At 44.5% G+C, this 4,872-nt stretch overlaps 1 pseudogene; it reads left to right on the plus strand.

The window, feature by feature from the left end:
* The first annotated feature begins 546 nt into the window (after window positions 1-546).
* On the plus strand, window positions 547-2,487 carry LOC131743767 (heat shock cognate 71 kDa protein-like; annotated as a pseudogene).
* Window positions 2,488-4,872: the final 2,385 nt, after the last annotated feature.

The raw sequence follows: 4,872 nt of genomic DNA on the forward strand, positions 1-4,872 counted from the left end.
CGGTCATTATATCAAATGAGTTAATACACTTAAAGCATTTAGAACAATGCCTGGACACAAGCATTTGTGGAGTGAATTAACCATACAAGAAACAAGGGCAAACTTTTCTTTACATTTCCCTGAAGGAAGTTAAACTGCACCATTTCAATGGCATTTCACCCACAGCTCAAAACAAATAAGTACCTGACAAATATTTCTTTTCTTTCTTCCATTCCCCAAATCACCAAAGATGACAAAGATGATACAAGTTTTTTTCAGAATTTTGAGGAAGAAGTAATAAATAGTGGGGATGGTACCTGGAGTTAGCTAAACTGTAAGGTAAGGGCACATTCCTCCCAACTGCCAATGCTAAATAAGGCTTTTGACTCCAAAGGCAAGGAGTTAAGGTCCAACTACAAAGACAGAAGATCATCCCCATTTCTGAAAACAACTAACTTTGAGGGTTTCCCAAAACCATCCTCAGATTCCATAATTCACTAGAAAGACTCACAGCTCATTGAACGCGGCGGCAGCTCTGTAGGTTGCTGTTTTCTCCTCCAGTGGACCCGGGCCTGCACTCCAGCAACCATGTCTAAGGGACCTGCAGTTGGCATTGATCTTGGCACCACCTATTCTTGTGTGGGTGTCTTCCAGCACGGAAAGGTGGAAATAATTGCCAAGGATCAGGGGAACCGAACTACACCTAGTTATGCCGCCTTTACTGATACCAAACGATTGATTGATCGGTGATGCTGCAAAGAACCAAGTTGCAATGAATCCCACCAACACGGTGTTTGATGCCAAACCCCTCATTGGACGAAGATTTGATGATGCTGTTGTCCAGTCTGATCTGAAGCACTGGCCCTTCATGGTGGTGAATGATGCAGCCAGGCCTAAGGTTCCAGTAGAATACAAGGGAGAGACAAAAAGGTTTTATCCAGAGGAGGTGTCATCCGTGGTTTAGACAAAGATGAAGGAAATAGCAGAAGCCTACCTTGGGAAGACTGTTACCAATGCTGTTGTCACAGTACCCGCGTACTTTAATGATTCTCAGCGTCAGGCTACCAAAGATGCTGGAACTATTGCTGGGCTCAATGTACTTAGAATTATCAATGAGCCAACTGCTGCTGCTATTGCCTATGGCTTAGACAAAAAGGTTGGGCAGAAAGAAATGTGCTGATCTTTGGTTTAGGTGGTGGCACTTTTGATGTGTCAATCCTCACTATTGAGAATGGAATCTTTGAGGTCAAATCTACAGCTGGAGATGCCCACTTAGGTGGAGAAGACTTCGACAACCGGATGGTCAACCATTTTATTGCAGAGTTCAAGCGCAAGCACGAGAAGGACATCAGTGAGAACAAGAGGGCCGTCCGCCGCCTTCGTACCGCTTGGGAGCGTGCTAAGTGCACTCTCTCTTCCAGCAGCCAGGCCAGTGTTGAGATTGACTCCGTCTATGGAGGAATCGACTTCTATACGTCAATTACCCGTGCCCGATTTGAAGAACTGAATGCTGACCTGTCCCGTGGCACACTGGACCCTGGGGAGAAAGCCCTTCGGGACGCCGAGCTAGACAAGTCTCAGATCCATGACATTGTCCTGGTGGGCGCTTCAACCCGCATCCCCAAGATCCAGAAACTTCTACACGACTTCTTCAACGGGAAAGAACTGAACAAGAGCATCAACCCTGATGAGGCTGTTGCTTATGGTGCAGCTGTCCAGGCAGCCATTCTATCTGGAGACAGATCTCAAAGTGTTCAAGACTTGCTGCTGTTGGATGTCACTCCTCTTTCCCTTGGAATTGAAACTGCTGGTGGAGTCAAGCGCAGCACCCCCGTTCCCACCAAGCAGACGCAGACCTTCACAACCTACTCAGACAACCAGCCCGGTGTACTCATGAAGGTGAGCGCGCCATGACCAGGGGTAACAACCTGCTTGGCGAGTTTGAACTCACAGGCGTACCTCCTGCCCCCTCGTGGCGTTCCTCAGATTGAAGCCACTTTTGATATTGATGCCAACGGCATCCTCAGTGTCTCTGCTGTGGATGAGAGCACAGGAAAAGAGAACAGGATCACCATCACTAATGACAAGGACCGTCTGAGCAAGGAAGACGTTGCACGCACGGTTCAGGAAGCAGAGGAGCACAAAGCTGAAGATGAGAAGCGGCGGGATAAGGTGTCTTCGAAGAAGTCTCTTGAATCCTATGCTTTCAGTGTGAAAGCTACTGCTGAGGACGAGAAACTTCAAGGCCAGATTAATGATGAGGACAAACAGAAGAGTCTTGATAAGTTTCATGAAATAATCAACCGGCTGGATGAGAACCAGACTGCAGAGAAGGAAGAATCTGAACATCAGCAGGAGGAGCTGGAAAAAGTCTGCAGCCCCATCATTACCAAGCTGTGCCAGAGCGCGGGAGGCGTGCCCGGAGGCGCGCCCGGGGGCTTCCCTGCTGGTGGAGCTCCTCGGTCTGGTGGGGCCTCCTCTGGGCCCACCATTGACGAGGTTGATTAAGCCAGCCTAGCATAGCTTTAGCACTGTCCCACACAACATTGAAGGACCCAAAGTTGTAGCAAATTCCACGGCAGTTTTAAAGTTGAGCTGCTGTAGTAAACTGGACATTCTTGATACTTGAACATGGAATGTGTGCACAGGGAAAGGAAATAACATTGCACTTTACAAGCACTGTATTGTAAGTGGAAAATGCAATGTCTTAAATAAAACTGTATTTAAAATGGGCACCATAAACATTTTTAAAAGACTCACAAACTCAATGAAAGCTACTATATCCACAGTTGCATTTACTACAGGGGAAGAATACATTAAAATCAGCCAAAAAAAGAGCTGCATAAGGCAGAGTCTAGGAGAGTCCCAAATGTGACATTTTCATTGTCCTCAGGAGGTCCCGGTATTGCTGTGTGACAATACTCACTGAGTGTTGCCACCCTTGGAAGCTCAGCTGAGCCTGTGTCCAGAACTGTATTGAGACGTCATTACATAAGCATAGTTGATTGATTGATTGATTGATTACCCACATGGATAAAGTCAATCTCTAGGTCCACTGATACCATATCACCCAAAGTCCCCACCCTATACCATGAGTTGATCTTTCTGGTGTGGCCAGCCCCTTCTCCAAGACTATTAAGTATGGCCAGGTGAAGGAGGAGGAAAAGGAGGAGGAGGAGGAAGAGACATGGGATGGAAGGGGAGGGAAGAGGGCAGGATGGGACAGGAAGCTTTCTTGTGAAAAGAAAAGGGATTCATTCCCCAAGCTCATGACCAGCACTCTGTAAGCTTTCGTACGCTTCACAACCACCCCATGAGATGTTCAAGATTTTGTAGATGAGGAAACTGAGACTCCAGGAGGCCAAGTACATGGCCCTAGATCCCCCAAGATAGAAAGAAGGCACACTGGGACTGGAAACCAGGTCTTCTGGCCATATGTTCCTGTTCTTTCCATACAATTCACAGTCTCTGTGTTCTGCACTTATGTCAGTCTTTTTTTTTTTTTACCTTTTTTTGAAATCAAAGTATAGTTAATTTATAATGCTGCATTAGTTTCAGGTATACAGCAAAGACTGTTCAGTTATGCATGTATATACATACATATATACATATATATATTCTTTTTCAGATTCTTTCCATTACAGGTTATTATAAGATGTTGAATATAGTTCCCTGTGCTATACAGCAGGTTCTTGTTGTTTACCTATTTTATATATGGTAGTGTGTATATGTTAATCCCAAACTCCTAGTTTATCACCCCACCACCCCACCCCACTATCCCCTTTGGTAACCATAAGTTTGTTTTCTCTGTTGGTGAGTCTATTTCTGTTTCGTAAATAAGTTCATCTGTATCATTTTTTTCTATACCACATATGTGATATGATATGATATTTGTCATTCTCTGTCTGACTTACTTTACTCAATATGATAACCTCTAGGTCCAGTCCTTCACTTTACTCCAATTCTGCAAACTTTAAACTTTTCCTTAAAGAGCTTAGAACAGTCTTTCTTAGCCTGTTAAGTTCTCATAAAGTTTTGGATTAATTAAAGAGATGCAGATTAGCAACTTTAAAATATGGAACAATAATTTTGCGCCAAAATTTATTGTCGAAGGAATATGCAATTTTTTGCTTTGTTCTGGAATTTTGTCATAACGAGGCAGTCATTTGTCTCTTAGACCTTTCCTTCTCAGCTCCCCACCACCCCACCCTATTGGTGAAATAGGCAACTGTGTCAAAGAGCTAATAAGGGGTCTTCCTTACAGGCGTCACTGCAAGCAAAGGCTTAATGGGCTTGGACAGCATAGCATGCTGGTAAGAGGCAGGGTGAGCCAAGGGCAAGACATCGACCTCACTTTAGCCTTTGCCCTGCATCCAGTTCCTAAGATTGCTCTTTTGGCCATTGTGCCAATAAAAACTTAACAACTAGCAATCCTTTATCTAATTCTTATCAAATGTTATTGGAAAATATAATAAAAAATAAAACTAACTGAATGTGGTAAAATTTGTTACACATGAAAAACTCAAAAATTACAAATAGGAAACAGACTCGGTAGAAATAGCTTTATTAAAACAAAATCAACAATATCGGTTGGAGACCTTAAAGATGGCGGAAGAGTAAGACGTGCAGATCACCTTCCCCCCACAAATACATCAGAAATACATCTACATGGGGAATAACTTCTACAGAACACCTACTGAACGCTGGCAGAAGACCTCAGACTACCCAAAAGGCAAGAAACTCCCCGCGTACCTGGGTAGGGCAAAAGAAAAAAGAATAAACAGAGACAAAAGAACAAGGACGGGACCTGCACCAGTGGGAGGGAGCTGTGAAGGAGGAAAGGTCTCCACACACTAGAAGCCCCTTCGCAGGCGGAGACTGCGGGTGGCGGAG

The sequence above is a fragment of the Kogia breviceps genome, chromosome 17, assembly GCF_026419965.1.
Source record: "Kogia breviceps isolate mKogBre1 chromosome 17, mKogBre1 haplotype 1, whole genome shotgun sequence".
NCBI classification, from domain to species: domain Eukaryota; kingdom Metazoa; phylum Chordata; class Mammalia; order Artiodactyla; family Physeteridae; genus Kogia; species Kogia breviceps.